The sequence below is a fragment of the Thrips palmi genome, unplaced genomic scaffold (genome assembly GCF_012932325.1).
Source record: "Thrips palmi isolate BJ-2018 unplaced genomic scaffold, TpBJ-2018v1 HiC_scaffold_5, whole genome shotgun sequence".
NCBI lineage: Eukaryota > Metazoa > Arthropoda > Insecta > Thysanoptera > Thripidae > Thrips > Thrips palmi.
In genome coordinates, this window is record NW_023144632.1 from 10,328,837 (window position 1) to 10,343,482 (window position 14,646).

The 14,646-nt window shown below is 61.2% G+C and overlaps 1 protein-coding gene across 1 annotated transcript in view; it reads right to left on the reverse strand.

The window, feature by feature from the left end:
• The window catches only part of LOC117650589 (calcium-activated chloride channel regulator 2-like), a 79,698-nt gene that overhangs the window by 8,692 nt on the left and 56,360 nt on the right, over positions 1–14,646 (reverse strand). The gene's annotated exons all lie outside the window — the stretch shown is intronic.

The window sequence follows — 14,646 nt, forward strand, 5'->3', positions numbered from 1 at the left end:
CCGCCAGCCGGCCGGCCCGCAACAGCACGCAAGGCGGCAAGCCCTTCCCGCCGCGGCACACCCCCACCCCCACCGGACAGCATCGCGCCCGCAACATCTAGCCAGAGACCCTCCCCCTCGCCCCCCTCGCCCGGTGAGCTTTACGCAGACGGGGCCGCCTCGAGTTGCCCAGGTCCAGACGCGCAATAAACTCCGCGCAGCTTCGCAGCCTCGCGAAACTCATGAGCCGCGGGATGGCAATAAAGCTGAAGCCGGGAGATGGGATTTTCTGCATGGGACCACCATTCCTATTTCTATTGCCGCGCCAATGAACGTGCACGGCGCGATACACGCCACTGCACTGCACCACCGGGTCTTCTTTCTCCGCGGCGCGACGACGCCTCCTCCTTCCTGCAGGCCCTCCCGCAGTACGGCGGGACGCAGCGGGACACGCAGTGGGACCCACAGCGTCTGACCGCATCGAGTGCGGATAGAGGGGTGGGGAGGGGAAGAGGGCACCTTTGCCCGGCCTGACAGGTGCACCGATTATTTACCCAGCGAACACAGCCCAAGTTTACTCTCGGAACAAAACCGAACGCACACGGATAGGAGGGGAGACGTCCCGTTCGGTTCCGTCAAGCCTTTTCAAAGAGGTGAGCGCACGCGCGTGTGTGTGTTAGTATAAGGGTGCGTGTGTGCGTGAGAGGGAGAGAGAGAGAGAGAGGGCGAGAGGGCGAGAGGGCGAGAGAGAGAGAGAGAGAGAGAGAGAGACCTCCTGCACTGTGCGAAAAAACCACAGTGAATCCCGTTAATTTTTTTGCCGGGATTTACTGTAGTTTAGAACACAGGATCTACTGTGCCTGGCGACAGTATTTACTGTACCTGGTACAGGATATTCCGTACTCAACTCCTGTGGTACAGGAAATCCCGTACAAAGCACAGTAGATCCTGTCAAAAAAGTACAGTAAATCCTGTACTCTGAACTACAGTGACAGCTGTACTTATCACTACAGGATTTACTGTGATTTTTTCCCAGAGTGTGGACCGTCGCGCCCACCGCGCCCGTTTCACATGGAAATGATACCACTGACGCGTTGAAACCAAAATGGAAGGCAAACGAGGTCAGGTCAGGCACAAGGCGCTGCTTGGATCAACGAGGACACTAGGCCGGGATATAAAAATGGCCCGGGGACAAAAGGGGGCTGTGGCCTGACTGGGCCTGACGGCCCGTGGTCCGTTCGGCCAGTTAGGCTAGAAAAAGAATCTCCGTGGACGTCCCGGGGCTAAGTGCCGGCCTGGCTGAGAGAGAGGCATGGCCAATGCGTGGCACGGTGCGGCGGCGCGGCGGTGCGTCCACCAAGCCCAATCCGAACAGCCGCTCTGTCTCGCTCGCACGCATGGGGCGTGCCGGAAGGGCGCGAGGGAGACAGAAGCGCGGTTCGCAACCAGCCTGCACGCCGGCCCGCCCAAGCCCAATATGAAAATGAAGCGGACCATCTTTTGTACCGCCGCGGGGCCGGGGCGGGGCGGCCGAGGCGGGGCGGCCAGGGCGGGGCGGCCGGTGCTACGCCCTATGGGCTCGGGGCGCTCCAGAGCGGTGCGCTACGCCCCGCCACGCCCCGCCACGCCCCGCCACGCCCCGCCCCGCCGATCAGCACATCGCATCGGGAGATGATCGCCCCCTCTGGCGGGGAGCCCCAAAAACAAGGCTGGCCCGAGATGGGCCGATCGGGCCGTCGCCTCGCCACCCCGCGGCCGGCGGGCAGGCGGCGGGCCGGGCAGGCTCCACAAGCCACATGACCAGTGTAGTGCCATCGCCGGCCATCGCGCATTACGCCAAAAGGCGCGGGAAAGCGGCGCCAACGGGACAGTAATTTGGAGAGTTTAGCAAAGTCGTAAAACGACGACAAAAACTAAACTAATAGCGGGCTGGGGGCGGGGCGCGGGGCGCACAGCGCACTCACACGAACAGCTAGACGTTGGCCTAGCCCCGCGGCAAGTCCTACTCCCTGGGGTACTCCCTGGGGTACTCCCGCGGGTACCCCACGCCCGGATGTCGCCGTTGTTTCGGGCGTAAACAGTGGGCTTGACGTGCCGGCCGTCTCGGCCCTGCAGGCCGATTCCGAAGCGCTCTGTCTCTCTCGCACCTCTGCGAGACGGCTGAGTGCGAGGGAGACCCTTCGGAGTCCGCCGTGCAAGGCAAGGTAGAGAATTCACTTGCGTCTCCACTTTTTTCTTTTGCCTTTTTTTTTCCAGCCACCGAGCCGACGCTACGACATTCCGTCCCCCGAACGCCCCGACGCTCGCCGCCGCCAGCGCTGTGCTGCCGCCTTGCTTCCAGCGAATCATACCAAAACAGAAGCCGTCCGCCCGTCGGCGTCTGGCAGGTCCAGCAGCAGCAACAGGCCACCCTGGAGTGGCGACCGGCGACGCTAGTCAACCCGAACAAGGGCCTCGCCTTTTTCTGCGCGGTGCACTGCGAAAGGCATCGCTCATCGCACCGAGGGGGGCCGGGCGGGCCCGCGCACTCTAGGCCTACGCACTGTAAATGTTTTGATGGGTAGCGCGCGCCACGCCCCGGGCCCGGGCCGGCACCACGCGGCGCCACGCCAAAACGCCGCCCCGCCCCCCACTCAGCCCCCCGGGCCCGGCTTGGCCCGGCTTGGAACGCAGCGCGGCCGGCGACGCCCGAAATGCTGTTCTGCCTTTCGGCGTGGGAAACCGGCGGGAAATGTGGGTGTCAATTACGAAGCTTTGCCGCGGGGAGGGGGGGGGGCCTCACTCCCGAGAGGCTTCCTCCCCAATTAAAGACAGCTCATCCCGAAATAAAGAGCAGACGGAGGGATTGACACGGCGAGGCAGTGCGGCGATGCGAGCAGCGAGGGCGCCGTCGTGGACCCCGTGATGATGATGCTGCACATGTGAGAGACGGCGTCGGCGGCCTCGGCGGTCCGGAGCGAGGCAGCGAGGCAGCCGGGCCCTGAGAGCCACTTTGGCTGCCATCACCCCAATGGATCCGACCATCCGACCCGGGCGACCCGAGCGATGGCCCTGCGGCATGCAGGCTGTGTGGCTCAGCCAACGCGGCAACGCGCACTCACACTCTCGGGACGGTCAGGTAGGGCCGAGGGCGGTAGGCCCGAGTCAGCTGCAGTGGAGCTGCAGCGGCCTTTCCGAGTGGCCGCGTTCAAATTACAGACGCCGAGCGACTTTCGGCAAAGTGCATTAGGAAAGGAAGTTGGAGGCGAGACGCTCGGTGTCGAAAGAAGGCGAAGAGGAGCATTGTCAACGAGGCGCCGCTAATCCGCTGAGCGCTCGCCGCGCTCGCTGCGCTCGTAGCGCTCACGGCCCGCGAGTCAACTGGGGCGATCTCTTTCACTCCGTGCGGCCACTTCATAAGCCGACGGTAATCTGTTCGCGAGCGCTAAACCGGGCGCGAGAGGCGGGGCGGGGCGAGGCGGGGCCAAGCCGACTACCGAATTCAACGCCTCCTTTTCAGATGACTATCTCCGTACCGATGCACATCCTCGAGACGGTCGGTCTGGAGAGGCGCAGCTAAACCCTTTCAGTCGCCGCGCCAGGTGAAGAACAAAAGTACCAATCAAAAAGTCAGCCCAGCGCCCGTCCCTGCAAACTTTCAAAAGCCAAACCCTGCGATTGGCCGAAAGCGGAAGTCTGGGCGGAGTTGGCAGCAGTGGCGCGGAGCAGATAGCAGTTTCCCGCTTTTTGACTGCGTTTGTTTTTCACTCGGCGACGGCGACGAGGAAAGGTGCCAGTTTTTGCACGCTGCTGCCCGCCGAACCCACCACACGCCGCACCGCGCTGTACTACGTTCGCGTTGAGCCCAACGCCCAACTCTGCGGTCGCGCGTTTCTCGCTCGCCGTACCCTAAAGTTCGGCGCGCTCCGAACGCAGTGACGCCCTTCCCCCCTCCTCTTTTCCCTTTGCCATCCCTGCTGCCAGCCAGGTTTCAAAGCGCCCGGGCCCAAAATGGCATACGAGCAACCAGCCACGCACAGCGGCTGCGACGAGGGGTTACCCACTCCGGGAATCATGTGTACACTCAGTCCGGGAATCATTCCTAAATCTTTCAAAATTTGATGGAAAATCCTCATAGTTTCAATTTAAAGTCATGGTAACCATGTGATACACACAAAAACATTCAAATACAAAGAATTTTTTCGAAAGTTCTCTCTTTTTCTCAGAGATATGTTCTGGGAATCGCGGGAATCCGGAATCGTGTGTACACTAAAGCAACGAGTGGGTAACCCCTCGGGCTGCGACGACGACGTCGGGGAGGAAGAGTATAACATTCACGCGGCAAAACAAATTGGTTTCACCGTGAAGGCACGTGCGGCAAGCCCTGGAAACCCTGGCAGGGGCAGGCCACTGACAGACCACTGGCCAATTGGTCGGCCAACCGGCTAACCAACAAACCGCCGGACAAATTTATCGCAGCCATCGGCATCGGCCATCGACTCGGTTGGACGAATTGCCCTCCCAGCGACGGGCGTCAACACCACGTCCGCCAGCCATTTGCACACACCGGCCGAGAGAGAAAGAGAGGGGGGGGGGGGAGAGAGAAAGAGAGAAAAACAGAGAGGGTCGCACGGATAAAACGGAGCGCCGTTCCGAAAAAGTGCGCGCACTAACTATACGTGTGTAAACGGCGAGCCAACGTGTTTAGGACAGCGCGGGGCGCCGTGCCACGCCGGCCACGCCCCCCCTCGCAGGAAACTCTTTATTAGAGCGTGATTTAATTTGTGTGTGAGGAGGTGGGGCGGGGCTGCGCGGAACGGTTAGGGGACCACAAATCGGCGCGGCGCAGGTCCCCTTCCGAGCGCGCCCGAAGTCCCCCTCGCCGAGCGCGGCCCGAAGGCAAGCCCGAAGGTCCACGTGGGTATTTCGAGGATGGGGATAACCCCGGACCCTCGGGGGGCTTAGTCACTCAAGTAGAGTTGTCGAGCGCCTCCTCAGCAGATGTCTCCGTGGCTCCGGGGTACCACCTCTGCCAACGGCCTCTAGTATTGGTGGTTCAATTACTAGCCAGTTTTTAATTTTTCGGTTTCACCCATCCTTTTTAGTTATGTTCAAATTTTAGGTTGGACAATATGTTTTAAGAATATTAAGGTTTGGTTTATATATGGTACGTTAGGTTACGTAAAGTTGGTCAGGTCGCAAGTGACCGAAACTTGTCGCGACTATAGCATGAAATATTTTGAGAATAGAGTAGGCTAAGATCTGTTGACATTAGAAATAGATCTGCCGCGATGAGAATAAGATCTGTAGCGAGCCCGTTTGGTTTTGATTAGGATAGGTTGGACAAATTATTTTAAAAATATTAAGGTAGCCTTCTGTCCACACCAACATACTACAATTTCCTTCTGACGAACATGCATTTCCATCTGCAGCAGAATCTAGCTCTGCATCGAAGCCGAAGACCTTCCCCTGGCTAATAGATGTTAAAACTATTAGCATTTAGGGTATTTCGATGATTATGGCTCCTTCGTGCCCCAGGTTGCCGTGCTCGGCACGGCACAAAGTCCCCTTCGGCTCTGGCCGCTCGGCACTCTTCGGCACCGCTCGGCTCGGCCGCCAGGGGGACCTGCGCGGCGGCGATTTGTGGTCCCGTATCAAGACGTGGGCTGCGGCGCGCGTGTGTGGACGCGGCGGGGGGGGGGGCAGTGTCCCATTTGGGCAGCGCCGCGTAGCGCCGCGTGTCCGAGTGGAGGGCGCCGGCCGCCGGGCCGAGCCCCGCGATACGCGCGCGTGATACCGCTGCTCTGAACGCACAAGGCGCGCCGCGCGAGGCCCGCATGTCCCGCGAGTCCCCGGCAAGGTGCTTGACACTTGTCGTCCCGCGACGTCCGCGACGCGCTCCACTCCGCGTCGGTCGGCGTCGACGCTGCAGCGACTTGCGCGCGCGCCTCCGCCCCGCCGATCGAGTGCGTCGCCGCTTCCGAAGAGTTCTTTCGCGGCTCTGTCTCTCTCGCACTCGCGCTGCGTTCCGTCCGGTGCGAGAGAGACAGAGCTATTCTTCGGAATCGGTCGGTGGTCCGCGGGACGTCGCGCTGTTCCGGTGCCTGGCCACGACACTGTCTTGTCGTGTCGAGCGGCGCGCCCGTCCGTGCCGACGGCCCGACGGCGTGCCCGCCCCGTCCCCGTCGTTCGGTCCCTTCGGTTCTCACACTAACCGCCCAACTCTTTTGTTCTTCCGAAATTGGTGCTTCCTGACCGGCCGGGTCGTTGGTGCCAGTCCGCCAGGCCGCCAGGCCGACAAGCAGGGTGGAGGCCCGGCCGCGCCGAAGGGTCCGCGACGGGAAGCGGTCCCGGGGCACGCGATTTAGTGAGGCCTTTCCGAGAAGACGGATTGTGGGCAGATCCGAAGCGCGATTGCGGCCGTGCTCAGCACCTCGACGCCGTGATGCCGCCCGGACGCCCCCATCCGAAGGGCTCAGGGCGCGGCCTTCGTCTTCGGGGAACGCCGCGCAAATTTGAACAGCCACCGCGGGGAATAGTCAAAGACTTTGGTCCGACTCGCCCTGCCGCGCCCGTGCCGTGCCGTGCCGACCGTACAGCTTCAAAGGACCCGTCTCCCAGGTGGAAGGCTCGAAGGCCTCGCCCAGCAGACTAATTCCGAGAGTCGTTTTCGTCGCTCTCGCACTCATGGGGACAGACAGACGAGAACGACTCTCGGAATCAGTCTGCAGGGGTCTAGGTCCGCGTCGTCCGCGTCGCGGTGGCCAAAGCCAAGGCAGCCGTGGTCGAGTCATTATCAGTGGCGCGGAAGTCACCGCGACCCGCTTTCCACGGCCGCGCATATGGAGCGGAGCGGAGCGGGCGGAGCGGGCACGGCGTCGTCGCGGCGCTCCGCTGCCGAAGACACTGAGCAATGCCCCTCGTTACCGCTCGCCCCGCCCCGCCCCGCGCCACCCCATCCGGGCCAGCCGTCACCGCAAACAACGGAGCGGCGACGACAGCGGCGCTAAAGACGCGCCGCGGTGCTGGCCGCGCTGCAGTCGCTGCAGTCGCATCGGAAGGCGGCATCATGGGGACGGCGCCGCTCTGGTTTACTTCACGTGCCTTGCCCACTGGCAAACCAAGTGTGGAGCGCACAGCGCCCCTATCTCTCGGCATGGCGCACACGTGGACAACTCCAAATGCCACCCCTGCGCACTGCAAGTGTGCCGTCCTCCACGCCCCGAGGGTCGTCGCGGTGCTCCCTGTTGTCGGCCTGGCCCGGGCGGACCGCCCCGTCGCCTGCCGCAATCTGTACGCGCGCGCACAAAGAAGGGCCGAGATGAAAACCCTCTAGCTCCCCGAGCTCGCCATGCAGAGCGTCGCGGTGTACAAAGGGCGCGAGAGGCGGGGCATCGCGGCGGCGCGGCGCGGCCGGGTAACAAGCAGATGAAGGAGAAAGGGCGGGGAGCACGGATTGCGAGTGCACCCGGCATCTTCCGCCTTATCGAAAAGGCAGCAGAAAGAGACACCGAAAACCGAGTAGCGGCGCGGCGTGCAGTGGATTGCGCAATGCGCGCAGAGGAAGTCATCGAGGCGGCTGTGATGATGGCGGCGCCCCTGTCTGGCGAATTGATTGGATGGAGCGAGGTCGTGCCGTGCCACGCCGTGCCGCGCTAGGCGTTGCCAGGCCCACGCCGTGTCGCGCCACAAAACGCCGCGGCTGGGATCCGCGAGCGCCGAGATGCGACCCCCGCCCACACCTGCATCCTGCCCTGTCGCCCCCCGCTTCAAAAAAAATCCGCAATCAGCCCAGACCAGATGCAGCACTGTACCACAGTACATACACCAGACTACGGACAGGTACAGCAGCAGCAGGCCCAGCCAGGCAGTGTGGGAACGACACCAGGCGGACCTACGCGGCCCTCAGGTGCACCGCCACTGCGATATCGGCCCAGATCAGCTTACCCACCCGCGCACAACAAAAAAGGAGCGCGCACACACACGGACGCGCATGGTCCATACAGCACCACACACACACACACACATACACACGCACACAGTGTGAGTGAGTGAGCACACTAAAGCAGCGCGCTCTGAATCGGTCCACTCCGGGCCGGGCGTGTCTGCCCGGACAAAAAGACATAACATGTCCACAGATGGCCGCGAGACGCGAAGCCGGGAAGGATGCCGGGAAGAAAAGATGGGGAGGGGGATAAAAGGCCTAATTAAGAGAGCGGCGGAGGGAGTAAGGAGCGCGGACGATATGGGAAAGGACAAACAAACACGCACGCACACACACACACACGCCCGTAAGCTTGATGAGTTTTGGCCGGCAGGCCTCGTTATACACGCGTCCCCCGGGCGGCGCGCCGTGGCGGACGGTGCACATGTGCAAGGCAAGTGGTGCTTCGAATGAGGAAACGCATGTGCGATTTCCCGTGGAGTGCCGACGGGAACCCCAAAGAGAGCCCCCTTCCCTCCCCCTCTTCTTCTTTTGGCCGTCGTGTGTCGAGTCCACTGTCCCCCTCCCCCCTCCCTCCCCCGCGCATCGGCCGGAAGCCCCGCAACGCAACGCGACGCAGCGCCCGACACACGCACTGTAAACACAGTCGCACCGGTGCTCTGCATACGGTGGCCGTGGGGCCAACCGTCCCCGAGGGTGAACACACACACACACACACATACACACACACACACGCGCGCACGCACGCACACACACACAGCGGCACAACTGTCACGACACGACGCGTCTTCCTTCGCCATGCGGTCCGCCCCAGGTTTCCAGGTTTTTGCCGTTTGGCCTGCGACCGTCTGCGACCGGATGCATCGCACCACCAGAAGGGAGGGCGGTGATGGCGGCGTCGGAAAAAAAGTCTCAAGTGTGCGACGGCGGGTGAGGGGAGGGGGGGCTGGGGGGTAGTGCATAGGGGTGGCCGGTCTGTTCGTTCCCACAGCGGGCTGCGCTCAAGCAGCTCTGGGCCTGGCTTCGTGGTGAGCAGTGCTCTCGCTCTCTTAGCGCCCCGCTCCGCCCAGCCTGATAACAACCCGAAAGCTGCGTCGGAGTTTGTCTCGTCTGTCTGCGTGGCTGCGTGCCGCCAGCCTCGCCGAAACGCGCCGAAACTAGACGCCGTTCCGTCGCTGCAACTAGAGCGACGAGGCGGACGGGACTCCTGTGCGGTGGTTACACGGGCCGCCTGCCCTGCCTGCCCTGCCGTGCCCGGCCCTGGCTTTCCACTCCGATTACTACACGCGACTCTCGGCGACTCGTCCCAAACGCCACGCGGAAGGCAACCCGGGACGGTCCGGGACCACGGCGTCGTCGTCGTCGGGGACGTGCTCGACCGCGATGTCGTTTGACAGCAGACCGCACCAGCTCGCCGCGGCGCGCGGCCCGCAAACCAAATGTTGCGGCCAGGGCCCCGGGGGGCTGTGCTGCGCGGCAGTGTGCGGTCGGTCGCTGCTGGCAGCCACGGCGCCACATGACGTGATGGCGATGCGGCGTGCCCAGCAAATTTTGGAAAGGGCGCTCAATTTAAGAATTCGGCGCACATTCGGGCGGAATATGTTGCAGTTTGCCGATGTTGGAGGCGGCACTCCCCCCCCCCCGCACCCAGCAAGCTGCGGTCGGAGCGTCACGTGACACAGCAATCGCGGGGCGGTCGGCACTGATTGCTCTCGAATAGTTCCCGCCCGCACAAACAGTCAACCCCGCGAACACGTGACGCTCGTGTCCGACCGCGAGTGCCGTCCGCGTGCCGTCGGCGTGCCGTCCACCCTAAGTCCACCCCCTGACCATCGCGTCGATGACACCGGCCCACGCGCGGCGCGTGGGCACTGCATCAACACCGTCATCGGCGCGGAGCTTCCCGGCACGCCGCCTCCGAACAGCGGCCACCGTCTCCCTCGCACCCCCTCCCTACGCCTGGCGGCCACCGTCCAGTCCACGACCACGCCGCCAGCACCGCCACGACGCCTGTCGATGTGCGGAGGCGGCGGGCCGGTGGCGGAACACGCGGCGTCCAGAGAGCGATTGCTACGACGCGGCCGTACGAGAGAAAAAGGCAAAAGGCGAAACCGAAACGGTCGCGTCGGCGCCGTCTGAAGCACATTTACGTCCCCCAGTCCCTCTGCATGGTTAATTGCCACGCACGCACACAGACGCACACATGCCCCTTTTTAGGGCAGCACGATGATGGCAGCACTGCGGCGGCCCTCGACAAAACCAAACGCGTCGCGCTCCGCTTCATCGCCGCCAGCTTCCCGGCTACAAATTCTCAAAGAACGACGTGGAACAACGCATTTAGAGTTTGTAGCCCAACGGCCCGGGAGGGAGGGGGGGGGCGCCCTTCCCGCCCCCAGCACGCCCTTCCCACAGGCGTTGTCGCCGTCCCCGTCGCTCCCTGCACTGTCGGCAGGCAATGCCCCGCGCCGCTGCAAGCCGCTCCAAGCCGCCAAGCATGCAGGGAAAAAATCACGTTCCGTTCGCTCTGGTCGCGTCGTAAACTTTTCGCCGGGAAGGTGTGTAGGGGGAAAGAGGGGGGGGGTGCATTTCACGCTCGAATCACCGCCTCAAACGCGGCGAGTCCACTGCAAGAACGCGGTGGCCGCCCGACCCGCGCACCGCGCACCGCCTCGACCACGCAAAACACGAAATGAGGAAAAGAGCAGAGAAAGGAGTCGAGGACCCAGCCGAAAATCCCGGTTACGGTTCCGGAGAAAATCTCCGCTTACGATCGTAAATCGCCCCAAATTTTCCGGTTGCGATCGGAAACCGGACCTAATTTACGGTTACGGTCGGTCACGTCCCGGTTACGATCGGACTCGTTCCGGTTACGATCGGACTCGTTCCGGTTACGACCGGACTCGTTCCGGTTACGACCGGACCCATTCCGGTTACGATCGGACCAGATCCGGGTCCGAGGCCGGACTCGAAGAAGCATGTCCCATGCGTTTAAGTCTCCAGCGAATTTTCAGAAACACTCCATAACTTGTGAACGGTAACTTATAATAAATTTCTGAAGTCAAAATTGGGCGTAGCTCGCAAAGTTTACCCTGTGGTCATGCATATATAACGCGGATCCCTGCTTGACGGAGCACCACAGAAGACAAACTTGATGTCTTGTGACAGTTTGTACTCCGACCGGAATGGTCAGTTACGGTCGTAAACCCTTCCTGGTTACGATCGTAGTCGTAACCGGAAATGTCCGAAATTACGGTCGTAATCGTATTCCGGCCAGAATCGTATCCCGGTCGGAATCCTATCCCGGTCGTAACCGTACTCGGAACCAAGGGGTTACCCACTCAAATTTTTAGCGTACACAGGATTCGTGATTACCAAAATTACCCTGATTACCAGGATTACTAAGATCACCAGGATTACCAGGATTACCTAATGATTACTATGATCACCAAAAGATTACCACGATTACCTAGCGATTACCATGATTACCTAATGATTACCATGATTGCTCAGCGATAAAAATGTCTATTAGCATTCTTGGATAATAACAGTGTTCTCACTTTCACTTGAATGGCTCGTCTCCGGACACAGAGCTACTGCGAATAATGCATGGTGTATTTGCTGGCAATAGCTCACCATAGGAGCCAAGGTGATGAGAAGTGACGGTGTTGCGCGATTTCGTCTGCTGGGTTTTCTTGGGGTATGGTACAAGATTCTGGCGTGGTCGGGCGTAAGAGAAGTTTATTTTGCCGCCATTCCACCCCTGACTTCTAAAGAGACTAGGTTAAAATGAGTTCCATTTTTTGGTTAAATATGAAAAACTGCAAACAAAAAAATAATTCTTAATAATAAAATATAGTGGAGGGGCAACTTCTTTGAGAGTACTCTTAAGTAGTATCTTTGTCAGCAATAGTTTTGGATAGGAAACTAATAGTCAATTTAGTTCACAAAAATTTAAAATTTGGCACGAGGACGCTCATACCAGACACGCCTTCGGGTGGCTTCGGGTCACTTCGGGTGCCCGGGGAAGACACCTCCCCGAGCAGGGACTATGTCGGCCTCCACTCCCACACTGGTGCCTTGGGGCCTAATTGGTGGCCTACCTTGCCATTGCCATTACTATTAAGGACTAGACCACACATGATCGTATGCCATTTCGGGCCTGACACATGCCCGTTTGCACTGCGGGCGTTAGACTCTCGCCCACACAGTTGCGATTACCAAGATTACCACACGATTACTACGATTACTACAAGATTACCACGATTACCAAGATTACTGAGATTACCACGATTACCCATGATTACCGAGTGGGTGTACACAGGATTACCTCAGTGGGTAACCCCTTGCTCGGAACCGTAACCGGGATTTTCGGCTGGGGAGGGGGAGGGGGAGGGGGAGAGGGAGAGGGAGAGAGAGAGAGAGAGGGAGAGAGAGAGAGAGAGAGAGAGAGAGAGAGAGAGAGAGAGAGAGAGAGAGAGAGAGAGAGAGAGAGAGAGAGAGAGGCGTGTCCATTTCAAGAGCAGGAAGTCGCACAGGGCTGCACGGGGCGCGGCGGCGGGGCGCGGCGGCTTGGCGCGCCTGCGGTGCCCCCCGACCACCCTCACCACTCCAAGGAGCGAGGGAGGCCCTCGAAAAAAAAATAAAGAAAGTAAAACAAAATAAAAAGCTCCACTATTAACTCTCGTTCCTTTTTGGCCCGAGTGCCGGCAGTGGGACTGCACTGGACGGCCGGTACAGTAAACTGCTGCGTAACGCTCCAGTGCGGGGCTGGAGTCACTTACCGGGCAGGTGCCCCCCCCCCCAACCTTTTATATTCCTCGAAAAGTGAAGGAAACAATCGTAATGCAGCGCGTGGGATCGAAGCGCGAAGCGGCAGGGACGGCCGGACGGCCGAGCCAGACAACCAGACTTGTAATTTCCAGCCGTAGTCTTGGCAGTGTTTCGAGTGCAGCAAGGACCGCCGCAGGGCACAACGACTTCACGCTCCCGAGATCCCACTGAGCTTTTTCTTCGTCATACGATCGGAAAGCTTAGCATCATCACAGCACACTAGCTGTGGATCTCTTAGTGGCTTTATGACCAGTATGTACAGGAAAATTTTTAGCAGTATTACGATAGATTTGTACCATCGTGCAGTACTGAGAAATACTGAGAAATAGCTTGGGACTATGCGACCGCACAGCATTTCTCAGTAGAGGGTGCACGCCCGTCGCGGTTCCTTTCATGTCCCTCTGCCTTCTCGACTGCCCTGGACTGCCTCACGAGACTGCGCTGCAGTGTCCAGCGCGCCCGGAGTGCCTGGACGGAGTGCCCGGAGTGCCCGGAGAGGACCAAGAAGTGGCGGCCGAGGCTCGAGGCGCTCAAGGCCTCGGATTCTTTTCTTGGCAACGCGACTGCAACGCCCCGCGCGAGGCAGCCCGGCCCGGCCCGGCCCGGCCCGGCCCGGCCCTGCATTGCCTTGACTGCCCTTGTTCGTCCAGGCCGAGACCGTCGAGACCGTCGAGACGAGACAGGTGGAGTTGGGCGGCAGGCAGGTTCGCCCTCGAGTGGCCGGGGCAGCCGTCGGGGCCATACAGTGCGCCAGCCGGGGCCGGCAGGCGGCGCAGGGCGCAGGGCAGGCCAACACTCCTCTCGCTTCCTGCCAGAGGCGCCAGAGGCGAGGCCAGAGACGCCCGCGAGCACTCCTGTCTCTGCTGTCTCTTTCCTTACAGTTCTCTCTCTCTCTCTCTCTCTCTCTCTCTCTCTCTCTCTCTCTCTCTCTCTCTCTCTCTCTCTCTCTCTCTCTCTCTCTCTCTCTCTCTCTCCTTCTCGCCTTCGATCGCATTATGCGCCGCAGCGCGAGGCGACCTTTGCTTGGCCGGCGAGGAAGCGCGGCCGGATTTATCATTTCCATTCGGCCATTCGGACGTCTCGCCTACACTGCCATCGACCGGGCCCGGCGGCTCGGCCATCGGGACCACGGAGTGACCGCCACAACAAGAAGAGGCGCGCCAGATAAGCGGCTCACTTCCGGCCGATGCCTTCCGTCCCCCTCTCGCGGGGAAGTCCATCTGATACTGCAGAGTCGTCGCTCCGTCTCTCTCGCGCCTCCGCGAGACGCCCCGGGAGTGCGAGAGAGACAGAGCCGCTTGCGGAAAATATAAACAAGTCCTCTTCCTTCCTCTTCTCCTTGTTGGCGAGGCGGAGCGGGGGGGGGGGGGCACTCGCGTGAAAGGGCAGGCCGGCGCCGCGCCGCGAGGACAAGGGCAGCGACGAGAAAGGAGAGGAGCACACCCGAAAAAGAAGGTCCGCGAGGACGACCACCACGACGACATGGTGGCGGGGGCCGAGCGTGTCCGTCAATCTCTCAATCAAGCGATTCGCGGCAGGCCGGCCGTCAGTGGACCGACGCCACGCCACGCCGTGCCACGCCGTGCCGCGCGGGGGACAGACCCGCGCAACTCGCGGCGCCCGCCGCGGCAGTTAGCCCCCCCCCCCCGGGCCGGGCGGGGCCGGGCGGGGCCAGCGGGCAGCGTACGCCGCCTGAATTGTAATGGGGGCCGCCCAGGCCGGCCCAGGCCCGGCACGCGCACACTGTATGCACCGCGGCACACGACACGGCCGGCCCAATTCAGCGACCAATCGGCCCGACTCCAGCTAACTGCCGCTAACTGGTGCCAACGTGTCAAACGCCCAATCTGGAGCGAGGTGGCTGACGGTGGCTGCGCGCCGCGGATAGCCGATCAACGAGTCGATGAATATGC